The following is a 27,128-nucleotide window of genomic DNA, read 5'->3' as shown; positions in this document are numbered from 1 at the left end:
CATGTTACTCTCATAGCAGCCCTCGGCGTCTGCCCTGTATGCATGTGCTCAGGTGTTGCTATGCTTCCTCCTTCCCAGATCTCCTCCTCCTCACACCTCTCCTCCCTGCCGTGCACCCAGCACTGGCTCTTTGTAGCTGCAGGGGATTCCTTTCTCAGTGAGAATCCTCCTGCTGCCTCTTAAATCTTTCCACTTCCTGTTGAAGTGCTGCAGGCCTGGTGAGGCTGAATGGGATGGAGATGTCCTCAAGGAGGGCTCCAGCTCCTGGGGTTGCTCTCAGTGCCAAAGCTCCTGCTCCCACCCCCATGCTTCTCCCCTTGTGCCTTCAGCATTCGCACAGCGCTGATGAGAAGAAGCTGACCTCTCCAATTAGTGCTTACAGCGTGATTGCAGCCCAACCAGGTTCTCCAGCCACAGCGGGGGAGCGTCATCTCCATTCATTGCTTTATTAGTGCTGTAACCATGCAGGGCTGCAGTTCCCTTTAATTACAGGCTCTGCTGGGGCCAGTCGTGCTCTTTCAGTGAGCAGTTTGGATGTCCGTGCTGCCATGCAATGGGGGCACTTACTGTCATGTCATCATTCAGTCTGGGCTGACGCCTGCCTGCTAGTAAGTGGGGATGCTGTTGAGTAAGGGGAAGGGAGAGGGGAGGGCTGTGCTGCCCTCAGCTGTGCCACTGGGCTCTGTGCTCTGGAGCTGTGCTTGGGGAACCTGAGAGTGCACAGAGTGCAGCACAGACCCCTATGGGCTGCAGGTAGCTTTGTGCCATGCTGGAAATTGGAAGAGGTCGGCGTGTTTGCTTCTTCTTTTAAATTAAATAAAAAAATCCTCAACTAAACAGAATACAATGCAAAATGGAAAAGGACAGTGAGAAACCATCAGATTTGCAGTCCCAGGAGAGAGCAGCCACACCAATTAGCAGCAGGGGTTGACAACTGCCTGGCTGGAAGGGGAATTTGCTCCCCACTCGGCACATGGGGTTGGGGAGCGCTGCTGGGGTTTGCACTGAGCTGAACAGGAGGAGAGGAGGTGACCTGGTGGGGGTAAATGAGGAGCTGAGTCCCATCCCTGGCCCAGTCCCACACACGTGGAAGGGACAAGGCTGGGCTTCCAGCACAGCACCTTCCCACCCAACAGCTTCGGCACATGAGGCTGATGAGGGATGGTGGCAGAGCTGAAGGGGCCTCTCTCAGCTATGGGTCACAAACTGGTGGCTCTAGCACCTCGTGTTCCACTTCTAAACAGGATTACAGGGTAAATTCAAGACAGAAGATAAGATCCTGCTCATCTACAATCCACACAAAGAGCTTTTCCCCCTCTGGCTTTATTAAGAGCACCTTGGGGACGAGAAGGAGAGAGGAGTGATTCAAAGGGAACATAAAATGCATTTCCATGTATTCCACACAGGCAGGGTGCTGCTCCCGGCCTCGCAGCACAGCAGCTCCTGCTCAGAGCTTCTTGAGAGGGACCCAGAGCCGTGGGTTCCCATAGGGTCTGTTTGCAATGCTATTTCGATGGCACGCATCTGAAGTGTTGGATCAGGAATTCAACACCATCATCTGTTCTCACTCCTTTCAGCCCATCTCATAAAAGAGGGAAACACAAATGCTTTGCATGTAAAAATAAATGCAGTCCTCTGCTTTCCCCATGCTGTTGCAGGCGGTGTTTGGGGCCCCAGCAGTGCCCTCACCTGCTGATGGTGGCTGATGTGTGTCCTCGATGTGGTCAGTGGGCACAGAGGGGCTCTGGTTGGACTGTATCACCTTTTCCAACCTTAATGCTTCTGTGATTCCATGAAAGCTTGGCTCTTGCCTTTGGAAACCCCGGGAGGTCTCTCCCAGCTCCATCTGAGTCCCTCTCCCAGGTTGAGACTTCAAGAATTGGGCTTCTAAATATGGAAGGATTGATCTGAACACCGCAACTCATTCATTTTTAAATACCAGTTCTTAGATGCTTATCCTCTGCTGCTAGGTGTGCGTCCCCGAGCCTCTCCGGGTATTTATGAGGCCTTGAAGTTTAATCCTTCAAGAATGTGTGAAAAAATTCGGTCCTTCGTGCATGGCTCTGTGATTTTGGAGGCTGAGGTTTGGAGGAAAAAGCAAACATGGGGAGGATGTGGTGGGACAGCAAGGCAGCGAGGTGCGGCACAGCATGGCATGGCACAGCATGGCATGGCACAGCATGGCATGGCACAGCATGGCACAGAACAGCATGGCATGGCACAGCACGGCACAGTATGGCACAGCATGGCACAGAACAGCACTGCATAGGACAGCATGGCATGGCACAGCATGGCACAGCATGGCATGGCATGCAGGTGGGCTCACCCAGCTGGCAAAGGGACCACCTGGTGCTCACAAAGCTGGGGATCTGCTGCTTGTTTTCCTCTTTTTATCTCTGTTAAGCAAAGGCAAAACCCTGTGCTTCCTTTGGGGTAAAGTACTCTGTGTGCCCAGGGATTCCTGCTTGAGGGAAGGAACCAGAGATCACACTGAAAGCCTGTACATGCGTGGGGTGCATTTCTGGAGGGATTTGTGCCTCCTGGGGAACGTTCAAAGGCATCCACAAGCCCCTGGCGTGTTGCTGTGGCTACTGAGGGGTGGAGCAGCCCTGAGCTCAGTACCACCAGCACCAAACTCCTGGGGCTCCGGAGGTGCAGCCAGAGGCCCCATCTCCCTCCCTGGCCCCGCAGTGCTGATTTCCATCTCGCTTGCCCCAAAGGATCCGCCGTCCCACGGTGCCATTGCTTCTGGGCTGGACTGCTGCAGGACACACAGCCTTCACACTGCCCCAGCTGGAGAGCCCACCTCCAGCCCGTGGGTCAGCTGCAGCCGCCTGCAGAGCTGCTCTCGTGCCGGGGTAACTCCTGCCAGCTCCCAGGCACAAAGGTGGGAAGGCAGAGGACAGCCAGAAGCAACTCGGGAAAGCGTCTGCTTAGAATAGAAAGAGGTGTGTAACCATGGCTTCAGCTCTGTGCTGCGTGCCTGAAATGCAGATGTCTGCCACTGGCTCTGCTGGGCCAGAGCTAGCAGCTGTGTAAAGGGAGCAGGAATGCACTGGGGCCCAGGCTGGGGGTGGTGCTCAGTTTGGTGCGATGGCCACAAATGATCCCCAGCTCCGGACTCAGCATCCCCACCTGCAGTGAAGGAGCCTTCCTGAGCATTGCTGTCCCCACCATGGGACGTGGAAGCCCCAGCTGTGTGCCATCCAGCCCTTCCACCCCTCCAGCATCCCCACCACGGAGGGATTTACCCTGGGCAGGAACTGGCGCGTGCTGAGAACGAGAATTCAATATCTGAACGCCTTCAGTTCCTTCCTCCAGATAAATCGCTGCATGACTCTAATTACTGTGCTTGCCCTGCACACCAGCTTCATATGGAAAGATTTATGACTGCTGATCCTCAATCTTCCATTTCTGATATTAAAACATGCTTAATTCATTGCAACATGGATTAAAGTAAGGGAGGCCACGGATGGACTCCAGGAGTGTTTGGGAGTTGGGTTGCTGCGCCGCCTGCCTTGCAGCACCACTGCTCGTCCTCCCCTCAGCCCACCTGAGCTTGGGATCTGCCTGAATCCTATCTCATGTAAACACCTCACTTCATCCAGCTGCGGATCTACAGCTGTTTGGACAGCAGTGTGGAGAGAACTGTCACCAAGATGTTATTTCTGAGGAGGGGCAGCTTGCAGCCTCATTAGATGCAACAGGAGTTGGAAGTTGCTGAGGTTTGAGGCTTCCCTCAAACAGCAGCCATCTCTGCTGCTATCAATCATCTGCTTTCCAAAAAGCTCTCCTCTGTGCTACAAAAGCCCTTGGCCTTCGGGGCACTGTTTGCATTGAATCTCCAACTATCATGCAAGCATTTCCAGTATAGCCTGCTGGCATCCTCCGTATCCTGATATTCTCCTAGCCTTCCCCAGCCCCTGCTGTTATTTGGGCTTGATTGGTGCTGCGGCTAAAAGCCCTTTAAACACTCCTGTTAGCACTGAAGGTGAGGTGCGCAGCGTGCCCAGAACTGCAGGGCAAGGGCAGTAAATCAGCTTTCACTTCATTACAGCGACTGGAAAATCCTGATGGAGAGCAGCAGAGGTGTCCTCGAAGGGGCCATTGCCCAGCAGTGAGCTGCCAGCCCTGTGCTTTGCTCCTGATTTATTTTCCTGCTGAGCTGCAGGATGGCTTCGAGCTCCTTGTGCTGCCAGGGGGCTGCAGGTAATGCTGGGCTCCTGGCTGGCAATGAGGGCTGCTGTGATGGGCACTCATCTTGGAGCGGGGTGCTGGAGATGGTCCCAGATATAAGTGCTCTCCCTCCTCTCACTGAGGAGGAGCACCGTATTTTCACAATCCTTCATTCATCCCTATGAGAGGCCTTAGATCAGATCCCCACCTCCTAATAGAGAGAAAAACGCTGCTTATCCTCTTCCATTTCCCCCCACTCCCTCTGGTAGGGAGCTGCTCTGTGCCCAGGTGCGTGGAAGCAGCACCAGATGCAAGGAGCCCACGTACTGCCCTACCTCTGCTGCACTCCTGATTTATCCCCAGGAAGGAGGAATCGTGGTCGTTCCTCACCTGCAGAGGGGGCGGCAGCCCGTGGGGGTCTGCAGGCTGCGGTGCAAAGGGGGAGAGGGAAGCAAAGAGGTGCCGTTCTGCCCCATGGCCGCTCGCTGTGCTGGGACCCGCGGCTCCATCCGTGTTCCTCTCGTAGCACACGTGTGCCATTAAGAGGGGGAAAAAAAAGATCAGTGCTCCCAGAAGCTAAAAATAACAGCAGGCAACGAACGGGGTTTGGCCAGGAGAGACAGTACGGGAACGCGGGGGTGTGGAGCAGGAGGTGTAATTTCACTGCTGCTCCTCCAGCAACAGGGCGAGGGAGAAGGGGATGAACCGAGGCAGCCATCGGCGAGGTAAACGCTGCGTGGCCCCACGGGGGGGGGAGGAGGGGGCAGAGCTGGGGGGTGATGGGGCAGAGCTGGGAATTGGGGGAGAGCTGCGGGCTGGAGTAGCGGGAGCCGGGCTGAATGCGAGGATGGAAAGCTCTGCTGCTAAACGAGGGAGTGAGCGCAAACAGGCTGTAATTACCATCGCTCCTTCAGCGCCAGCTCTCCGCTCGCCCCGAGCTCTCAGATGCGCTCTCGCGAATGCCTCCATCTCCTCTGCTCGGTCAAATCTCTGTTTATTCGCTCCTCCGGACCCGGCGCTCAGCTGCCAGCTGGGGAAGGGGGGCAGGGGAGGAAGGAGGGTGGGGATGTGTGGGCACCGCTCCGCGGGGAGCTGCGTGCTGGGGCTGCTCGCGTTGATACAGATGCAATAAGGCGGCCGCAGCTGCTCCGAGCCCTCCTTGCATGGCTGCAGTCCGTCGGCGGTGCCGGCCCCATGTGGCACGGAGGGGACGGGTGCTGCCTACCTCTGTGCCAAGGGATGAGTCCCGTTCCTCTCCCACAGCTACACGCGGGGAAGGGACGGGCAGAGGTATTCGCCTCCTCCAGCTGGTTTCATGTCCTGCCCTTCTGGCACAGGTGGGAGCCCCCTGGCAGGGCTCTGATACCCTCAGCACGCCCCGACCGCTGCCTGGAAGGAAAACAAAGCGAAAAACATCTACGGCAACAGGTCCAATTAGCAAAGGCACTGATGCCTCCGGCTTTCAGAGGGGGCTGAGCTGTCTGGCAGCCAGGCTGCTCTGTGCAGATGGACCAATTTAGCCAGGTAAGGAAGGAGCCGCAGAGCTGGAGTGCTGCCATCTCCCCGGCCGGCTCCGGCACTGCTCCGCTCTGTAATTGTGCTGCAGCCACACAGACAGCTGCCATCCATCACCCCGCTGCCATCCCGCTCGCTCTGCTGCTGGGATGGCGGTGTGGTCCCTGGGTGCTGCATCCCTGCAGGGCTGTGCTCCTGGTGCCTGCTTGTGCTCCCAGCTGTGGGGTGAAACTGGAGCCCAGGATGGACCTGAGATCCTCAGGGGTGGAATCAGGTTCCTTGTTATCAGGTTCCTTGTTAGCCAACAACTGGGTGCAAGGGAGAAAGCTCTTTACCTGCTCTCCACAATGGGAAGATCTGCTATGTGAGTTTAATGACTCCTTAATGGCTCAGGGTAAGAGATCCTGAGTGCTCCTTCCCGGAGAAGCTCTCCTGGAGGATGACGCTTCTCAGGGCTGAGAGGCAGATCCATAACAGATTGAACGGGCTTCCTTGGTACCTGCAAGCTGCTGGCATTCTGCTCCCCATTGTACTCCATTATTCCCAGCACAGAGCATCCTGTGCTGGTGGGAGTGTGCAGTGCGAACCCAGAGCTGCCCCAGTCTGTCTGCACCAGAAACCTGGGGCTCTGCCTCCAGCGAGCTCCTGCAGGCTTGCACAAATCTTGCCGTGTGAGGAATGCTCTTTTTCCAGTTTGAAGGGTGGTTTTGCTGTTACTGCAACGCATTCCTAATTACGTGTTTAATTGAGGCCTTTGGGGACTGAGGAGGCTGAAGCAGATGCTGTAGGAGACGGGCTTTAGGCAGGCAGAGGGCAGTGGGGGAGAAGCAGCAGAAAGGAGCCCAGTGGCTGTTCCGCTTCCTCCCAGGACCCCAGCACTGCAAGCAGGGCACACACCACCTCCAGGCACCCTGTGCTCACGGCGCTGCCCTCACGAGTCCCTGCAGTCCAACCCAGGTCCCCAAAACCCCACCACCCTCTCGCTGCACACGAGCACCCCTGGCACAGAGGGAAGCACAGGGAGAAGCCTCCTTGCCTTGCGCTGTGCCCCCTGGGCTCGCTGCTCCATTCTGCATCCCGCAAGGAGGAGCATCACCAAAGGTCCCCTGCAACACCCGTGGGCACCGCTGTGCCCTGCAGGTGACAACCGCCTGGGAAAGGTGCTGGTGTCTGCCTGCTCCCTGCCCAGCTCCTTCGTGCTGCTGCTCCCACAGCTGCTGAGCCCGTTGCTTACATAAACGCTCGCTCTCGAGTGCCGATGGAGCTGTTTGCTTCCCATCCCACTGGGCTCGGTGAGCTAATTTTATTTTTCCTGGGCTTAATGGGATGTTTATTCCACAACAGCCTTCCCACGGTGCCTGGCAGGAGGGATGCTGTGCCCTCAGCCCAGCGCCGCTGCAACCGAGCTCTCTCTCAGTGCTGGGGGCTGAGCTCTGCTCCCCAAACCCAGCCCAGCGGTTTCGGTCAGCCCTGCTGAGGACCTGGGGCTCCGTAGGAAGCAGCCGGGGATGGGGCGGCCCCGAGTCCTGCCACGTTGTGGCAGCGTGGCTCCCAGCAGGCGACAGCGATCCGGCTTGACAACTGCTGGGTTGTTTCACGACAACTGCCAAGCAGCCATCGGGTAGTCGTGATTTCTCCTACTCGCTCTGGCTCGGAGCCATCTGGAGAGCTGGAGTAGGAGGGGGCTCTGCTCTGTTCCTCTTGTAGGAGGGAGGAAGCCCAGGTGTGCACCTCCCATCCTCATCCCAGCCACCACACGTGCTGCTGGAGCACCGATCCCGTGCACCAGGGGACGTTTCCCAGCTCTTTGCAGGAGGGCCGAGTCGCCCTTTCTGAGCTCGTGCTTCTAACAGCTTTACAGCAGGAGCCGAAGCTGAAAGGTGTGTGTGAGCAGGTGGCTGCACGTCCCGATGCTCTGCAATGGGAGGGATATCTGTGCACGCAGGCGAGGCAGAGGGATGAACGTGTATTTATGGAGCAAACTTTGATATTAAAAGCTAGCAAACCTTACCAGCTTTGTTAGATCTTCCCTTCAATCTTCATCTCGAATATATATGTATTTTTACAAGTTATTTTCACACGGTTGTATCTGTAAGGAGACCAAAATTGCCACGGCTTTAAAAATAGTGCAGGAGATGCTGAGATGGGGAGCAGAGAGCCTTCCTGAGGTATGCTGTGCCCAGGGAGGCAGCAGGAGGGGGCACGCAGACCCCCAGCACGGGCGTGTTGTCAGGTGGGAGATGGAGAGAAAGGAAGCACCTGCGGGGAATGCAATCTCGATGTTCTCTGGGTGCTGCTCTGCTGGCGATTCTGTGGCTGCAGGGAGGTCTGGGGGAGAGCTGATAAAACGGGGAGCACCGCGTGGCCGAGGGCTGGGTGGGATTTCTGTAAGGGCTCAGGGCACAGAGCTGCTGGCGGGACGGGGAGCGCAGTGAAGGCAGCAGAAGCGCTGGTGGTTTTGGTAAGAGGTCGGAGCTGGGAAGCTGCAGGCAGGTCTGATTTCTTCTGGGAGTCGTTGGAGCCCTGACCAACACGAGGAGTAAGGATGGAATGGGAGACGGCTTCTCAGAGGAGGGATTCACGGTGTGCAAATCTGCTTGCGTTCCCTCCATTTAATTGCGTACCTGAATTCCCCAAAGCCACGGTGCCTTCACCCCCCAGCCCTCATTTCCCTGTATTTTAATGAGAAACACGCACAAGCCTCCTCCTGTGCCTAGATAACGGTTTCCTTAAGAGCTTTTGTTATTTGTTGTTGGTTTTGTTTTTTTTTTTAAATGGAGGAGGTTACCATGGAGTTACCTATGGATGGGAGCGCAGGAAGCACAGCGCGTTTGGAGAGGAGGGTGAAGAGCAAGAGGTGCAAACGTGGCACGTCGCACAGAAGTTCTGAAGGTGCTCAAAACGAAGCTGACGGGGAGCTGCAGAAGGTTCCCATGGTGTCGAGCGAGCGGATGGCGTGGATGGCAAGAGGGGCTGGGTGCCGGGGGGCGAAACAGAGCTGCGGGGGGGCACGGAGGTGGCCTTGAAGCCCAGCATCGGGGGCTCAGGGGGCGGGTGGGCAGCGGGGAGATGCTCCAGCTCGGAAAGGGCGGCGGAGAGGAGCGCTCCTGCGGTGACAGAGCACCGGGCGGGGGAAACCTCCGACGGGATGGGCACCCGGGGACGCGCACCGCGCGCGCCGCAGCCGATCGCGCCCTCGTCCCGACGGGGCAGCGCGGGGTCCTCCCGCCGCCCCCCGCCCCCTCCTCCCTCTCTCCCCGGGCCCCGCCCCGCGTATCCACAGCCGCTCTCAGCCCCGCAGAGCCGCGCACAGCGCCCGGTGCCGCAGCCGCCCGCCGCCGCCGGCCGGGAGAGAGCGGGCAGCCCGGCGGCATGGCGGGGCGGGGGCGGCGGGCACCGGCTGCGCGCTGAGCGGGGCGCGGTGCGGGGCGCGGTGCGGTGCGGGCGCTGCGGCGGCGGCGGCAGAGCCATGGGGGCGGCGGCCCGCAGGAGCCCGGCCGTGCCCGCCCGCCGCGCCGCCCGCCTGAACCAGCGGCAGCGACGGAGGGAGCGGAGCCGGAGCCGAGGTGAGCGCTGTGCGCCCGGAAGAGGGGACCGAGGGGCCGGGGGATGGAGATGCGCGCTTCCCGCTGCCGTCTCAAGCAGTTTGCAGGAGTTCTTTCCGCTCTCCGAGCGGTGCTCTGCTCGCTGCCCGCGCCAAGGTTATGCGGGAGGTTTGCCTCCTCCTGCCTTGCTGCGGGGTTCCCGTGCTCCCCCCAGGTTTGGGTGCTCCGAAGGCGCTGAAGCAAGACCCTGCTTCGCCCCGTGGGGCGGTGGTAGACGTGATGTTGTGCGGATACCGGAGGATGCAGCCTAGGGCGCATCCTTTCCATCCATCCTGCTGCGGTTGTAGCTTACGGATGGTGCATCTGCAGGTGGTACCGCCCAGCCCAGAGGCACAGGAGGAGGAATCTGCTCTTAGGGCTCTGGAGGGGCTGAATGGGATCCGTGCTGCTTCCCCCAGCCCCGTCTTCCCCACCCAGGAGCTGTGCCGTTGCTGCTGGGTCACCTTGGCACGCTCCCAGGCAGTGATGCCCTTCGTGTTCTCCCAGTGTTGTGGCGTTTATTGATGTGGATTGCACCCAGCTGAGCTGAAAGAACAGAGATGAAACTGCTTTGCTTCTGGCTTGGGCTTGTTGGTGTTCTTTGCCTGTTTCCCTGCTATAGGACAATTGGGATGGGCTGACTTTTCCTCCTTGCTGGCAGTGGGTCTGGTGGTGAGATGTGGTTTCCTCCTTAGGAGATCTGCGGGGTGAGAGCAACGTGAAAATACTTGTATCCTTCTCCTTTCATACAACAAGCAGATAGCCCTGGCTCGCCTTTCACTGCATTGTGCCTCAGTGCCTCCATCTCTACAAGGGAAGAGGTGAGGGGAGACAAACCGGCTCCGACCAACATGAGCTGAGATGCAGTTTGTTGTGTTTGAGAGCCTCACTGGGCACAGGGCTGCCTGGGGGCCAAGAGCAGCTCTGGATCAGGCCCAAGGGATGCTGAGCTGCCATCCTGCGGCAAGTTCCACACTGCGCCTGAGCAGCAACCGTTAAAATTGTGTGTTAAGAAAGGAAAGAAAACGTGATTTATTTTCAATTGTTTTTTTTTTTTTTGAAGAGGAAAGCAGGAATAGCCCCCATCTGGGTCTGCGAGCCCTGCTGTGCTTCAGGCCCTCTGAGCATCGACGTGTAGCTGAGCTCCAGCCTCATGCACTCACTGCTCGCTGGGGCTCACATCCCTCCTCAAAGAGTTTTGGGTGCTTTTGGTGATGGGCATGGAGCAGCACTCAGCAGGCAGCGGGGCTCCTTGGTTGAGAAGCCCAGGGAGGATGCAAATCCCAGTACCCCAGCACCGAGGTTTGGGTGTTTGCCACCACCTGGGGTGCCCTAGCATAGATCTATCTCAGGTAGCTGGGCTGTTTGAGTGGCTGGCAGGGAAATGCGTTGGATGCGCGCTTGGTTTGCACAGCAGCAGCCTGGAGCGCAGCCACTGCAAAGCCTGCTGGTATGGGGTGCTGCTGGCTGCAGCGCTCCAGCATAAGGGCACGGAGTTGTCTGTGGGTCCTGGGCTGTCTGAGGGTGTCAGGAAGGCTGAGCTGCCCTGTGCCGTGGGCAGGTGCTGCTGGCTGCCAGCAGCTGGCTCTGCCTTGCTGGAGCTCCGCCTGCAGCTGCAACTCGGAGCTGAGCAAGCAGCTAGCTGCCTGCGAGGGGGATTGGGATCATTTGAGAAGGCCTTTGGTACAGGTGCAAAGCCACAGCTGCTTTGTATGCTGGTGGCTGTGGGAGGACCTCCTGGGGTGCAGATCAGGCTCAGACTGTTTGCTAGCAATCAGGCTCAAGATGGGAGGTTGCCCAGACAGGGACCCATTGGCCTCAAGGTTCCCAAGGCAGGAGAGAGGCGCAGTGCTCTCAGTGAGCTCTGGAGCTCACCTCTGTAAGCTGAGATAAGCCAGACCTCACTTTGAAACATCAGCTCCTAACATCAGGTCCTGTCTACCATGGGACTCCCAGAGCAGAAAGCAAGCTGGAGATAAGGCACTGTTTGCACACACATTTCAGTGTGTTGCTTTGTCCCCTGCGACCACGCTGGCCGACCTGTGTGCTGGGGAGCAGCGAGCTGGGCTCTGGGACTTGTTCATGGCTCTGCAGAGATCAGATCCTGCCTCAAATCACAGCCCCATGCCACCTGGAGGATGCTTCCACTGCCTGCTCAGCAGCTGCTCCCTGGCACTGAAGGACAAAGCTGCTGGCCCTCAGCTCTGCCCCATGCTTGTAGAGCCCATTACTGGTGGTCCTTCCCTTGCAGTCTCAGTTCATCCCTGTGAGCTGAGTGCCCATCCATCAGGGCAGCACCAACACACAGGCACCACGTTCCAGAAATGAGAAAGCATTTATGTAAGGACAAGGAAGGCAGCTGCCTTGCAGAGCCCCCAGGCTGCTCAGAGCAGGGCACAGATCCCACAGGAGCAGAGCCCTGCTTCCTGGGGTGCAGCAGCCAGCGATGGCATGGGGAGAGCTGGCACCAAAAAGGACCCTTGTGCTGGTGATGTTTCAGAGCTCGCAGTAGGAGGAGGGCAGCTGAGCTGCAGTAATGGTCCCTCTCACTCACTGAAATGGCTGAAGCTGTGCTGCATGCTCCCAGCACTCTGCCTGCGGGGGCTGAGGCATCACCCATCCACAGTGTCTGTGCTGCAGGGTTCTTCCAACCTCAAAAGTAAGGGACAGAAGTATGGGTCCACCAGGATGTGGTCCTGTCCACCCCCATACAGCACGGCTCTGGGGCTGGGCAGGCAGCAGCACTGTGACAGCTCTGGTGGTGGTAACGAGGGGACTGGGGCAACCCCACATCTTGCACAGCCCCAGCTCTGAGGCATCAGCCCAGCACAGCCTCGGCACACAGAATGGTTGCTCAGTGATGCTGGGAACACTTCTGAGCTCCTCATCGTTCTCCCTGCCTCTCTTTTAAATTAATCAGGAGCTGGCCTCAGCAGTCAGTCGATACTGAGATTTATCTCTTAAATAGCATTATTGATTGCCTGGGAAGCCTGGTTTTGTATTGATAGATATGTACACGTGCAGACAAGCCCTCTGCCAAGTCCCGGTGGTGAATGGTACGGAGTGTACCGTGCAGAGACTGCTCATCATGGGGCAGATCGCGTGTGTGCGCACATGATGGGGATGCAGATCCCTGCTGGAGAGCACGGCGAGGCACGCAGGGGCTCTTTGGGCACAAACCCCTTTGTATCCATCTGCTGTCTTGCCCAGCCCGAGGATTCCACCCTGTTCATTTTCTGCAGCGTGGTGTTGCTCCGTTAGCCACGCTGCCAGCGTGCGATGCCTGGGCAGGATGCTGTGTCCTTCCTTAGCAAAAGCTGTGCGGGGGCCTTCCCATGAATTGCGTGGTCTCCCAAAAGGTTCTGACTCTGAGAGGGGTTCCTCAGGTGAGGAAGCTGCTGTAAATGTGCAAGGCTGAGGCTGTAGCAATACCTGGAAGGGATGATGAGAGGAGGATGGCCGAAACAGGGCGTGCCTGATGTTCCAGAGTGGGTTTTGGTTTGTGCAGCTCCTAGGGCTGGCAGTGGGGCTGCAAGCTGCCATGTGCAGAAAGGACGGTGGGACCCAGCTGGGCTCCGAGCAGGTGGAGCCCCTGGAGGATTACAGACGTGCTGCTGGGAAAGGCACAGCATGCTGGTGCTCCTTCCTCCAGGTAATGGGAACTGGGTGAGCAGGGCTCCTCCGGGCTGCATGGGCTTTGCCAGCAGCATCCCCAGTGTGGCTGTTGTCCCTGGGAGGTGGCAGGATGCTCACAGCTGCTGAGTGGTGGTACTCAGCTCTGGGTCCATGTTGCCTTGCTGCCAGCACAGGGCTGTGGCAGCGGGGGGGCAGCCCTGACCGTGCTACAGAGGGGAAGGAGCAGGAGGCACGGAGCTGGGTTGTCTGCAGCCAATCTTGGGGTTGGGAGGGAGCAGGGAATAGGAGGTGTTTGTTGTGCTCCTTGCCTTGTGTGCATCCCCACAGCTGCACCAGACAGCCCTGCTTCACAGTGGCCCAGCAGCTGTACCAAGGTTTCAGAACTCATCCTGGTGGCTGCAGCACCCTGGGGGAGGCTGGTGCTGGTAGAATAGGGTCCAGGGGCTGGAGCCATGGGCTGGGGTGGACTGCTGTCCTTTTAGCTCTGGGCAGTGCTGCTTGGTTCACTCCAAAGCAGCACCGTGTGCTTGGGCAGCACTGCTGTCCTCCAGGGTTGTGGAGCACAGCCAAGGTGCAGTGCTGCTCGTGAGAGGAATTGCAAAAGCTCTTGCCAGTTTTGCTGTAGCGAACTTCACGCTGTGGTTGTTTTTGCCTTTGGTGCTGCAGAGCCTGCTTCTGGGCTGCCCACAGCAAGCCAGGCTCACCCTGCTGTGTATTCAGGGCCCCACACCTCACGTCCAGCCCAACAGAGCACAGTGCTGCCCGATACTGAGCTCAGAGCCCAGAGACTGGGCTGAGTGTTAGTGCGGATGTCACAGGAGGTCTGTAGAGCCGGATCAGCGAAGGCTTGCGTATAGCAAACCCTGCATGTGCGTGCCATTACTTAGCTAATCAGCATCCAAGGCAAGTTCTCGGGTGCTGCCATGGCTGTGTGTGTGTGTAAATGCATATGGATATGCAGTGCTACAGCATCTTGGTCGTGCTTGGACCCCTTCAGCATTTTTCCAGACGTCTGCCCGCAGCGAGCGCCCGGTCCGCCTGATCGCAGCAAGCCAATCTATGCAGGGATCTTGGGAAAGAACAGTTGGGGTTTTATGAAGCTGGCATAATTTACAGCTAAAATAGCACACCAGAAATATGTCCAATCCAATCTCCTTTGTAATCTTGTTTTCATTTAAGCCTCCAGGCTGGTGGAGGGGGTCGTAAGGAAAGCAAACTGCGATGGGAGTTTATTAGCCGTGTCAGTGAGATCTGCGCGGCGCTCCGGACCGCCTGACCTCCATTTGCAAAGGTTGCAGCTGGCTGCGGGGCTCCCTGGCACGAAGGGCATCTCCTGCCTGCACCAGGGCTGCCAACCCCACTGCATGGAGCAGCTCAGCGCCCGCTCCTGCAGCTGGGCAGGGAGAGCCATTGCAATGCATCGGTGAGCGTCGTGCTTGTGATGTCCTGGCCAGCTCACCCTGAAAAGGAATGAAATTATCTCGCCGCTGCTGCCTTTGCGGGTTGCATTTCTCTTTAGTTTTCAAGCCACAGATTGTCCCAGATCTCCTGCCAATAGCAGGGAGCTAACTGATAATGCAGTTGCTATTAATAAAGCCGTGTTGTTACATATTCATATCAATCAGACTTCTAATTCCACAATATAATTAAAAACAAAAAAAAACCAAAAAAAAAACCCCACAACCATAAAAAAGAAGGCAGTGTTTCGCAGGGTACTGGAGGAAGGTGCCAGGCAGGATGGCGTTTGAGGCGCGTTTCACCAGCACTGGCTGTGCTCTGCTCACATTTCTGTCCCTTTGGGACTCCTGCCCTGAGCTGTTTGTGTGCTGCCCTGCATCCCAACACCTGGGCAGCGTTTTCATCGCACTGCTTTGCCAGTGGCAGCCGAGCCGAGCCCAGCTTCCACCTGCATACAAGGGCAAGGTGCAGCAGTGCCACGCTGTCGGGCTGTGGGCAGACCTGCAGCCACAGGGAGGATGCAGAGGGCTGCGTGGAGAGCCGTTCCTTCCTGCTGTCTGTCTCTCTTCAGCCACACCGGTGCCACAGAGCTCAAAGCCCACGGGTGGCTGTGGGAACCCCAGAGTGCTGGCACCACTGGGAAACGGGAGCAGTGTGAGACGGGGGAGCTCTCGATGCATGCGAGTGTGTTGGTGGCTCGTTGCTCTCACCGTTTTAAACAGCAAATTTCACATATTATGTAAATTAAAAAGCAAAGCATCGAAAATCCTACGGAATAAATCTGGGATGTATATGTGTTTGTAGGACTATTAGAGAGGGAAGTGCACCGGAGAATCTTAGCCGACGGATAAATATACTTACGCTGCCATTCCTGCAATAAAACACGCTTCTTGTCATTGCTACAGCATTAAAAAAGTGCTGCCTCCCAAAACGTGGCAGCGTTTTATGGTAAGCCGTAAATTGGATGAGATACCTAATTATTCATAGGGTATTACGGAGGTGTCGGTGACTTCACCATTAAGGCCATGCTGAGACTTGCACGTACAGCAAAACCCTTCTCTTCTCGTGATTGAATTCAGCTTCCAGATTTGGTCAAACAAATCTGACGAGGCCAAGCAGGTTTTGCTCGCGCCCCGCGCCCCCACCTCGCCTTTCCCCTGCCTCTGGGTGTGCTTTCAGAGGCAGCCTTGAGACCTTGGGTCTCTACATCCCCGTGTGCAGCTGCTCTGTGCTCACTGGGACGGCTGCAGCCCCGGGGTGCGACGGGGCCACCCTGCAGCCGCTCCCCCCCCTCTGTCCCTGTTCTTCAGTGCTGTCAGCAGAGTACAGGCGTTGTTCCGCCAGGTTCCCGGGACGCAGGCTGGCTGTGAGCCCTCTCAGCAGAGCCTTGCAGGCATTGCAGCCAGCAGTTTCCAAGCAACTCCAAGGCTGCTGATCTGAAAGGACTCCGGGTAACGGCGCGTTAATATTAAGTGGAGTTATTAAAAGGAACAGGAAGGGCAGCTGGTGTGGTGGAGCTGAGACCTCCTGCATCCATCGCTTGCGCTGCGGATGCAGTTCTCCAGCCTCAGGTTTGTCCGAGGGGGCAAACAGAGGTCCCAGCACCGTGCTGCAGCCAGGGACAGTGCAGCGTCTAGCAGCTCCTTGTTGCATCAGTGACGGATGTCTCTAAGTGGGCTGGCAGGAAAAAAACCCCCAAATCTCTCCATGGTGTCTGGAAGCTGGCGGCTGGGAAGGGCTTTGCTGCAGCTGTAGAGCGTGCCTGATTTTGGAAAGACAGAGATAAGCGTGTTAGAGGTAATTGAGAGAAGTCCTCCGTGGCAGTTAGGGGGAGCAGGACTTGTATCAGTAACAGATGGGATTGCTGGTGCCACGGGAGACCTGTAAGTGCTTGCGCTCTTTGTTTCTGCCTAGCAGGAAGCATCTCGCTTTTTGCACCTTGTCTGCAAATTTCTCTCTCCGTCTCTCGTGAGTTGGTGTGAGCTGAGGACAGGGCAGGGTGGGGGGTGCGAGGAAGAGGGGCTGCTGTGAGGTGGCCACGGGGGGGAGCAGGGCTCGTGGCTGGGAGCAGGGCTCGGCGGGGGCCAGGCCTGGCGGGTGGGACTGGGCTGCAGGTGCCGCGGCTGCGATGCTCACAAAGGGGCTGTGCTTCCCATGGGAAGGGGCTGCCGGCGCTGCCCTCAGAGGCGTTCGCTTGTGGAAATTGCTGCCGCCTGCCATCCGCCATGTGCTGCAGGACGAGACGCTGGGCTGCCGGTCCGGCTCAGCAGCGCCCATAAATCTGCCCGGCGTCAGAGCGTACAGCGGCGGCTGGGGATGATGTGAAGAGCATTCCTGCTGACTTACGGCTTCTCTGCTTGATGGGGGCAGGAATGAGTAGTGAGCAGCTGGCTCTGCTGGCGTGCCTTGCATTGCCAGCTGCCCCTTCTCCCCGTGCAACATCAGTGGGACGTGGTGACTCCCTGCAGGCAGGATGAGGACAGGTGTGCTGGCAGAGCAGCTGATGGGGTCTGACAGATCCGTGCAGGCAGTGAGAAGCTGAGCTGTTGCTTGGTGAGAAACCCCAGCACTGCCTGGCCTCCATTGGCTTCCACTGTGCCCACTGATCTGCAAAAGCCCTTGAAGTTTTGCCCAGCTCCTTGGTCTTACATCTCTTGGAACCTCTTCTGCAAACACAGTTGGCCCCAGCGTCTCCATCCTCTCGTGTTGGGTCATCAACAGTCACCGGTTCAGGAATGGTTTGTGCAGGTAGGCAGCAGTATGGTGCAGGGTTTGAGCTCTGGTCTGGGCCCTCAGGAAGCAGCACTTCTCCATCTCTGCACCACTGGGTCTCCTGGACGACCATTTGTCCTGCTGTGCCTCCGTTTCCCCTGTTTTCAAACAGGAGCAATGCTTACTTCTCTGAGGTGCTCTGGGAGGAAAATGAAATGCCAAGCACTCTCCCTGTTGTCACACCAGGTGTGTTGGGATGTCCTCTTAAAGCCCTGCTGCCCAAGGAGAGCCCATCTCCCATCCCCGTTCTTTGAAGGCACATCATGCAGTTCATAGCTAAACAAATTTTCCTTCACCGTGGCTCTTTCCTTTCCTACTCAGTATTCAGGGAGCATCGTTTTGGTAACCAAGGTATTTGCATAAGCTGTGTTATGTTGTAATTGCTCCCTTTCTGAAGAGGTACTTATCATCCCATCACTTTGGAGGGGCTCATTCTGTCTTTGAGGCCAGGTTGGGAGGTGGTGCCTGAAGGGGTGGCTGCCTGCTGCCTCAGGGAAAGCCAGCACTGAGGTAGGGGGGCACAAGGCAGCCTTTAGCACCCTGCTTCTGCACAGCGTTTCCATCCTGAATGAGTGGAGGACGTGGGCTTCTGCACCCAGCCTTTCCTCACCTGTGCCTCTGTTTCTGCTCTGTGGGGGACTTCCCTGGCGCTTGGGGTCAGTGTCAGGTGATGGCCACTCCGTGTGCCTGCATGCCAGCTGCAGCATGACACATCCCCAGCTCCCACATGGCCACGTTTCCAGGAGAACAGCAGCAAGTGTGGGTCCAGGCAGTACCTGGGGGTACCCAGACCATGGGCAGAGGGCTGATGGGCAGCCAGCTCTCTGTAGGCTCACGAGCTGTTTCTGCCCATTAAACGCAGGGACTTGCAGCTTGTTCTGGCTCCGAGTTATTTCTGCTGCTTGCTCCTGTGAAGCCCACGCATGCTTCGAGCAGGTCCTGGGATGCCTGTGGGCAGGGGACAGGCAGCAAAGCCACTGTGCTTGGGGACTGAAAGAGAACAACATTGTGTCCTCATGCAGGCTGGCACTGGCTGACCTGACTGCTAAGCAGGAGCTGAGGACTCCAGAGCTGTGCCTTTCCCCTGTCCTTTTGCCAGTGGGAGCAGTTTGTCCTGCTGCCCTGCACAGGACACAGAATGCTCACAGAATGCCTTTGCTGTGCAACTCAGCACCCATTTGTTAACCTGTTCCAACCTCCAACCTTGCTCCTGCACAACCACCCCCAGGGAGCAGAGGCTGCGTGTGTTTCCACACTGTCTATCTCCCTGCATGCCTTAAGTCTTGCTTTATCTCTGTGAAATCTCACATCGTTTATCTTCCCAAACCCTGGCAGGTAGTGCTGTGAGCAGTTCTCCCTATGGTGCTGGCCTCTCCTCGCTCCCTGATATTCTCTCCAGATTTAATCCCCCTGGAGTTCGCATTGTCTTTGCAATCCCCACGGAACGATACCGTCCAGATCCCAGCTCCAAGCTCCCTGGGAAGCACTCAATTCCCTTTCCCATTAGCAGGACATACTTCTAATGACCCAGCGGTTCCTCTCCTGCCACTTCGCTGCTTCTCCCTGCAGAATGCTCTGGCGCTCAGGCTCTGGTTGCTTGGGCACTTTGAAGATAAGTCTGTTTGGCGATGCTCCTTCAGCCTGTGGTCCGTGCAGGCAGGGAGGAGAAGGTCTCTCAGTGCAGGGGCAGGAGCTGCATGCTTTGGTGCCAGCTCCAGTGCCATGCTCTTGTCAGAGGAGGATGCCGGTGTTCTCCTCCTCTCAGCCTTCTGGGGATATTATCTTTGTGGCAGTGCCTTCTCTTGCTACCTGAGGCTGTCTCAGATAATGCTGACACTAATAACTCGGCTGTGTTTACCTGCCCCCAGCAATATTCTTGCAAATGAGGTGTCAGCAGGGATGCTGGCGAACGCGACGCGCTGTGTGTGGGCTTTACAAAACCAATAAAGCCATGTTGGGACGCGTGGTTAGGAGGCGTTGTGCTGGCATCCGGTCTGTCTCAGAGATCCATTTGGGATGGCAGCACTTCATTACTTGCTCCTTCACCTGACTGTTGCTTACAGGGGTTGCTGGTGGAAATGCCTTTTGTGGCTCAGGTGTTTCTGATGGCTTTGCTGTTAAGGAAAATGTGCTTTGCTACTGGAGTTCCAGCGCAGGCTGCTTCCCAAGGAGGCACTGAGTGACACCGTGGGCTTGGTGTCTTGCTATCCATGCACAGCTTGATTGCACAGCCCTGCTCATGGACGTGAAGGATCTGATCCATCTCCCAGTCCAGTACAGGGAGTAAGAGATGGCCCCGGGCGCAGCTCTGAGGAGATGTGGGAGCATCTCTGCCAGTAATGTTGTGTCCTCTACCCTCTGACCTCTCACACTCATAGCCTCAGGTACTCCCTGACCCCGTGTCATGTTGTACAAAGCCAAGCCATTCTGTGGGTTACTGGGCAGCAGGACCCGTAGGCTCCAGGATTTGCAGATGCTCCAAGTTGGAGAGTTCTGTTTCTCCTCCTTTTTAATTGCAAGGAAGATAATTGGTTTTGTGGCAAGTGGAAGAATGATAGCACGTGACTCAGATGAGCTGTCTGTCCTCCCAGGCACCAGTCTGTTCCCCCTGCAGTCAGCTGTGACCTGAGGCTCCTGTCCCTGTGCTGTATGGTGGGGGATGCTGTGACCGCAGCAGAGGGGTGCCATAGGGGGGACCTATAGGGCTGGAGAGTCACCTCCTCCCTACTCTTCCCCACCCTGGCAACCAGCTCGAGAGTCTCTCAGCCCCCCAAGACAGATCCAGTCCTTGTCCTCACACTGTGACGTGATTCACAGCTCCCATCTCCCTGTGACAACGCACTGCTGACAGCCAGGATGCATTAAGGACCAACTGGCTCATCTGCTCAGAGCGCTCCGTTTTTCTTGTTGTTTTGATTCCCTTTTTTTTTTTTTGCAGGCTAGAAGGAGGATTTTAATGGTGAGGTGAGAAGCAGGAGGGGCTTTGCACATATCTTGCTTTGCCCGTGGCTGCTGTCGTGTGCTGGCATCGCCATGGGTCTGAGCCTCTGGGGGTGACTTTGGTGCTCTCAGTCAAACTGGGAGGACCAGGCAGAGCTGTGCATGGCCTCACAGGGCTGCAGCTGTCCCTGTGCTGGCCTTTGCCCAGCAGGTGCCCACGCAGCCAGCAGTGCTTAACCTCACTGATGAGAGCAGGCAGGCAGAGGGGCGGTGAGCTCCCGAGGCCACACTTCATCATTTCCTCCTGCGTTACAGCTCAGGACATACAAAGACATCTGATATGTTTCTGCGAGCGGGCGTGAATTGTCATTCACCAAAGCACCGAGGTGACAGCTGTGAGGATCACAGGCAGCGGTTTTGCTTGCAGATGAGGACCAAGGCTCAGCTCTGTGATGTTCCCCAGTGCTTACATGGGTGCTGCAGATGGGCACCGTGCTCCGGGGAGCTGCCATGCCGTGCTGTGCCACACCACCACCCCTACGAGGCGCCGCCACCGCAGCCTCCAGTGGTGTGCAGCAAAATGGATTTGCTTCAATCGCTCTTGGTGAAATTGCATTAGCGGTGCCGCAAGCAGATCCGTGTACTTCATGCTGCAGGGCTCGGGGGCACAAGTGGCAGCAGACGTTGTGATGGGGATGGGGACATCCCAGGGCACGGGGAGGTGCAGGTTGCAGCGCTTCATACAGGGCTGTGTTGCTGCTAATGCTGTGTGACAGCTTGATGGGTCCTCCTGGGACAGCCAGAGCTGATGTGCCATCATCAGAGCTGTCAGTCACTGGCGCCCGCAGCGCAGTGTGTGTTGTAAACAGGCAGCATGGGTACCTCGCTCCCAGGAGCAGGAAGGGCTGTGGGTTTGAGGGTGTGCTCTCACAGTGATGCTCAGCTCTGCGTCTGTATTGCTGAGAGAGATGAGCTGGCTGGGGGACGAGATGGGGGTGTGAGCAGGGTCCCCAGCTGGAGATGGGCACGTGAGGGGTCACCGGTGCCACGCTTCCCGCTGCTCTGCCCAGCTGGGCTCTGCTTTCCTCTGGCATCAAACTCCCACTGTTCAAACCTCATCAGCACCAAATAGACACAAAGCAGCCCTGCAAACAGTAAGCAACATTACCGGGGCAGGGAGCTGGAACGAGACGGGCTCTGACAGCTGCTTCCACGAGGCAAGCAAGGTGTCAGCACGCACTGCTCCTCCTGCACAGCTCCAAGCCCCGCTCCACGCGCGCTGCACTTTGGCACACAGCACCTCGGCTCTACCTGCACACTGGGTGGGCAGTGAGCTTGCAGCCGTTGCCTGCTGCTCCTGGGATGGCGGCTGAGCCGTGGGGATGTGGGGAAGGGAAGCAGCACGTGTGCCCAGGCTGAGTCACGATGAGGTTTGTGCCTGTTGTGAGGAGTTCAGATAGGATATATTTGCTCAGCAGAAATCCGCTCGTCACCCGCCTCTCCCCACCTGTCTGTCCATCCGTTCCAGTTCTTTCACGTAGTGTCTGTGGGGAAGAAAATGAAAGTCTCTGCCTGGGAGGCTCGGGTTGCTCCTCAGGGCTGGAAAGTCGGAGAAGCAAAAGCTGGTGCTTGGTATGCAGAGCACAGAGCTGGCGGGCATTGACTTAGAGCTGCAGATGTGAGACACCGCTGCACCGCAGCACCCAGCGGGACAGGGGGCTGCATGGGGGGAAACGGTGCCAGCAGGGTCTGGAGAAGACTGTGGGGCAAGCAGGGGAGGGCTGGAGGCTCTGATCTCCTCTCTGTGCAGTGGGAATGGGGCACCTCGCTGCTACCCCCCCTCACTGAGCTGTCTGCCCTTGGCTGCTCCGTGCCCAGGTGATTTGAGCTTTGAATCAGCTCTGAAATTGCCTTGGCTGAAACTCTGTCTCTATTGTTTGCAGTCTGCGGGAGCATCATTGAACATGTCAAAAAGATGAATTGGACAGAAGAGGGGAAAAAAAAACGAGGCGAGAGGAGTGCTTGGAGGGGAGAGAGGCACGGCTGGGCTCCACTGGGGCACCCTCTCCCTTCAGCCAGGCTCTCCTGGGTGCTCAGCTGCCCCTGTCCTCTGTGAGGAGCATTCAGGCATTGTTGGTGCTGGTCCTTGAAAGGATTGGGCCCAAGGCTTGAAGTGTGGGGGTCATCCATCCGTTTGGTGTGTGCTGGAGAACCTGGCCGTCCCTCGTACACCATAGGGAACCGTTCCTGGTGCCAGTCCTGGGGACACAGCTGGTAGGGCCAGCAGCCTGCTCCAGGGCACAGCCACTGGGACGGTCCCTGCCCCAGGGAGCTCGTTAGCTACGGACACATAATGAGGATTTGGGTTCAATCCCACCGGGGTAAGGTGCTGGCGCTGCATTATGGGAGGTCGAAGAGGCAGTTGTTAACACTGCTGGGGCAAATTAATCGCCTATTAAACGAAACGTCAGCCAGAAATGGATGAAAACTGGTGGTGCTTTTAGGGCTTGCGTTTTACAAAATGAATGTTCTTGTGCATGGTGGATTTGCATATTCAAACCCGGCTGCCTCGGAGGGGCTCTCCTTCTGAACTGGGTGATACCAGAGGCTAAATTGTGTAAATTCGGTTCTCCAAACACCCCTCTAAATGACTGGAATGATCTAATTACATAATCCATTGCCACAGGAGATGATTTTTCAGAGCCTGAGCCCCTTTGTTTCTGGAATGTACGTCACCTCGCTCAGGAGCAGCAGCGTTGAGGAATTGTGGCTGCCCGCAGCAGCCGCCGTCCCCTGGCACAGCCAGGGAGTGTGCATGGGGGGACCTGGTCCCCATCGCCTCTCACACCTGAAACCACGGAGATTGATCTGTGTGAAAACTTGGCGAGGCAAACCCCGTGTGTGTCAGGTTAAATACGGCTGGTTTCAAATAGCAACTGATTTGCATGGGCTGATCAAGCTAATTGCTACAGCGTCTGCAGGAACGCAGAGCATCACCAGATCCCTGCGCAGCAGGAAGGCTGCGGTGCGCCACGACGGAGCTGCAAGCGTTGCAGGAGCCACAGTGCCGTGTCCTCTGTGAGCTGTGGGTGGGGATGGAGCCGTGTGGCGGCCGGCAGAAAGGCACAGCCCTGTTGCAAGTCGTGGCTCTTTCTGGTCGTTGGTCAGGGATGTGTGCTGCAGGCTGGTGATGGCCTTTGAGTGCCCGGAGGTTTGCTGTGGGTTTGGAAGCAAGGTTGTGTTTCCCACTCCTGCACTCGTCTCTGGGTCTCGCTGCCTGGTGTTGGAGCAGACGTGCTGTGTAACGGGGAGCAGGCTCTGCTGGGCAAGGGCCAGCTGTGTCCCACGGGGGACTGTGCCTGCATCTCCTGCATCCCCTGGGGACCGTGGGCACAGATGCCACCGCAGGAGCAGCTCCGTGTGCCCATGATGGGTGGGTGAGGAGCCGTGCTGCCGGTGAGCTGCGCCTCCTGCCTACAGACGGAGAGACGCCGTCTCCCGAGGCTGCGTTCCGGTGCAACGTTTGTACACACCACGTGTGGAACACGGTGTGCGTGGGTGACTGTGCCTCTAAATATAGAGCTGGCTACCTGGGACGTACGCCGTGTTACTGAGCCTGCTCCAGGGACGGCTTCATTGCGGGTTGTAAAGAGATTATAAGCAAGTCTACGGTAAGCCTCTCTGCTGGAAACGCCAGCAGCCCCAGGCAGAAAGTGTCGTGCTCACAGCTCCCCCCACCCCTTCCGTCTTTTAGTGCTTTTTGGTGATGTTGCCTTTATCTGCTATCAGCTCAAGGGTTTTACTGAGCCTCTGAGCATCAGGTCTCCCAGCAAGGGTGGGCAGTGAGCTCGTGTGCTGTGATTGTCACTGTAGTGCCACTTGGGGCCAGTGACAGCCACCCCTCAGCCTGGCATTGCTCACGGAGGCGTCCCTCAGCCCTGCTCCAGGATGGGACACGCAGCCGTGGCTGCTGTTCATCCCTGCACAGGGCAAGGCTGGCTCTGCAAGGAGCAGGTTCTCCTTTCAAGGGACAGATCCTGTCTCAGGGACTTCTGCATCCAGCCCCAGGTGGCCCCACGGTGACACGGGATGGGGACAGTGCTCATCCTGCAGCCCTTCCCTCTATATGCTGCACTGTGCCAGAAGGAAGCAGCGCTCCCCTAAAGCCCTGGCAAGCTGTCAGCTGAGCAAATTGCTCTCTGTAAATCCCGAGTGAAAGTCCTGGGATTCGGGAGGGCCTGAAGGAAGGCGGGTGATTGGATTTTCAAGCCACTTTCTGCCACGCCGGGAGAGACGGGCTGACAGCCTCCTGAATCTTCCCGTTCAGACAGATTGTGCCCTCTCGATAATGGAATGGAAGCGATCCATAACTCTCCACCTTTTATTTAACTCCCCCCTGGACTTTCATACACAGTCATAAATTGCTCCTCCCGCAAATCCTTCTCTGGGCCAGCTCCTCCACGGCTCCTTTGCCTCACATCCAGCACACTTTTGGGGGGAGCAAAATGAGGAAAAGGGGGAGGAAAGGGTGCTGACGTACCCTGGCGGTGCCCTGCGTGGGGCAGGCTGCCTTGCTCCCCACCGTGGCCGAGCTGTTTGCTTGCAGCCACTCCAGAAAGCCAACTTTGTACAACATGAAGGTCGACGAGGTTGAGATTGGCGTTAGCTGTGCTGTATCTCACCCGAAGCACACGTTGCCCAGCTGAGGGAGCGAAGGAGAAAAGTGCTGCAAATTCTGTTTCATTGCTTGTCTCTCATTAATCCCCTTCTGTTCGTTTTTAGCCCTGTTTGCTGTGTTCCCACAGTCATCACAAAGAGAAAAATGCCTCTGAGCACCCCAGGGTGCTCCTGCACTGCCACCAACGGAGGATCACGGAGGGGAGGAGAAAATGCTGCGCTCAGAGTCACAGTGAAGGGCTGGAAACCAACTTCTCCCTTCTATCTTTAGAAGAGAACAAAACTCATCCTTAAAATCTTGTTCCAGGTTGCCCCTTTGAATGTTTCAGGCACCTGCACATGGCTGGCAGCCCATAGGTCTGGTCACCACTGCTTGGGGCTGACTGCCAGCAGCACAGCTGGTGACACGGGGCCATCTCCCCTCTTTGCAGACGCTGCTGCCTGAGCCACCAAGAGAGGTGCCACGTCCGAGCCTCCCGCCGCAGCCCCCGGAGCACCAAGCGCCGTGCATCCACACCAACTTGTGAGTGAGTGAGACCTGAGGGGAAAGGGAGGAGGAAAAACCAATGCCACAACAAGGGGATGTGTGGGGTGCCCTCTGGGCAACCAGTCTGCAGGCAGGAGCCTGGAAATTGGGTATCAGTGGGGATGGTAGGGAGAAGAGCAGCGCTGCCTTCATCCCTGGGGCCAACGCAGCATCTCAGCCCCAGCCAGGACAGCCCAGCCCCACACAGCCAGATGGGATCTGCTCAGTGGGTTTTCACTGAACTGCAAAATGGCTCGGGCTGGAAGGGACCTCAAGGATCACGAAGCTCCAACCCCCTGCCACAGGCAGGGCCGCCAACCTCCACATTTCACAGCAGCCCAGGCTGCCCAGGGCCCCATCCAACCTGGCCTTGAACACCTCCAGGGATGGACGGGGCATCGCAGCCTCTCTGTGCAGCTGTTCCAGCACCTCACCACTCTCTCTATAAAGAACTTCCCTCTGACATCCAATGTAAACCTTCCCTCCTTGAGCTTAAAAACATTTCCCCTCGTCCTATCACCATCTACCCTTGTGAAAAGTTGATTCCCCTTCTGTTCATAATCCCCTTTTAAATACTGGAAGGGTTTTGCTGGCAGCCCGGTGGCAGCAGCTCCCCTGCCTCCTGATGGTGTTTCAGAAAAATTTTGTTTTGATCCTCTTCTCTGCAAGGTGCTTCTGTACGTTTGAGGAGAACAAAATCTCTTAAATAGCCAAAAACCGTAAGGAGAATGAGAGGAGAAAACGCTGGGAGCCCCCAGATAAAAGCAATTTGCATATATAGGAAAACAAGGTCTGCAGCAGCGTGGAAACCCACACAGATGAGGCGGCTTGATGTCTATGGGAGGCATCAAGACAGGGATGCCGGCTCTTCCCCACGCATCACCATCTCACACGCACGTTCTTTGCCCTTGCAGGCTCCATCTGCCCTGTGGTGCCACCAGCCAGCACCTGCCCCTGGGCACAGCTGCCTGGTGAAAGCTCTGGGACTGGTGCACGTGGGGCCACGTCCCTGCCACGCTCGCATGCGCCTCGAAGAGCCCAGGGCAGCAGCCAGATACGTGCAGGTGGGTACACAGCTGGTGGGCAGGCGTGGGGAGGGGGGGTCATCCCTGCTGGCTCATCCTGCTGGAAAATCCCCCCAGGTTTTGGCAAGCAGTAGTGCAGCAGCTCCAGAAGCAGATGTTGAGCCTCGGGGCTTTAGTAGCTGGAAATTGCTTTTCACACCCACTTGAATTTACAGCCCCCCCAGCATCTCAGGGTGGGGAGTTCTAGGCTGAGTGGCAAAGCCCTTTTTTTTTGCATGTTTTAAACCTTATTGTGTCGATGCCCTCTCGTCCCCATGTGGTATTAGCTCCCTGCCCGGGGTCAGCCTGTCTTTATAGCCTCTTTTCTGTTCCCTCTCCTGCATCTCCTCTCCCAGCCTTTCACTTACTGGGGTAAAATGCTGTTTGTGGACATTTGCCTTTGCGAGGTGCTGTGGGGGCAGCTCTCCTCATCGTCTGTGATGCTTCTGTACGTTTCCAAAGGACTTCACAGCACTCGTGTTGGTGCACAGCCTCTCCCTGGTGCAGAAGCTGTTTTTTCTATTGACCTGCGCCTCTCGGGAGGTTGCCTGCAGCCATCTCTGTTTGCTATATTTTGTGTTAATTACCAGTGTTTCTTAGGGAATGGCTCCTCTCCCACTTCCCTTCTGCACCCAGGCAGCAGCAGGCAAAACCTCCCTTTTGGGGGGGTGAGGATTCTGCACCCGTCTCCTTCCCCTCTCCACCACCCTCAGTGCTTTCACAGCTCCTGCAGTTCCTACCTGGCAGAGCTCCCTCCTGCCCTCTGCCTCTCGCCCAGAT

At 57.1% G+C, this 27,128-nt stretch overlaps 1 protein-coding gene across 1 annotated transcript in view; it reads left to right on the top strand.

Annotated features, from left to right (window-relative positions):
* The first annotated feature begins 4,801 nt into the window (after positions 1 to 4,801).
* FRMPD3 (FERM and PDZ domain containing 3) overlaps positions 4,802 to 27,128 on the top strand; it is a 43,985-nt gene continuing 21,658 nt past the window's right edge. The window contains exons 1-3 of the mRNA XM_052673452.1: positions 4,802 to 4,901; positions 25,190 to 25,281; positions 26,199 to 26,348. The gene's annotated coding sequence lies outside the window, so the exon portion shown is untranslated. The remainder of the gene's footprint in view (positions 4,902 to 25,189; positions 25,282 to 26,198; positions 26,349 to 27,128) is intronic.

The sequence above is a fragment of the Tympanuchus pallidicinctus genome, unplaced genomic scaffold (genome assembly GCF_026119805.1).
Source record: "Tympanuchus pallidicinctus isolate F22 unplaced genomic scaffold, pur_lepc_1.0 scaffold13, whole genome shotgun sequence".
Lineage (NCBI taxonomy): Eukaryota > Metazoa > Chordata > Aves > Galliformes > Phasianidae > Tympanuchus > Tympanuchus pallidicinctus.
This window is presented reverse-complemented; position numbering and strand designations above follow the sequence as displayed.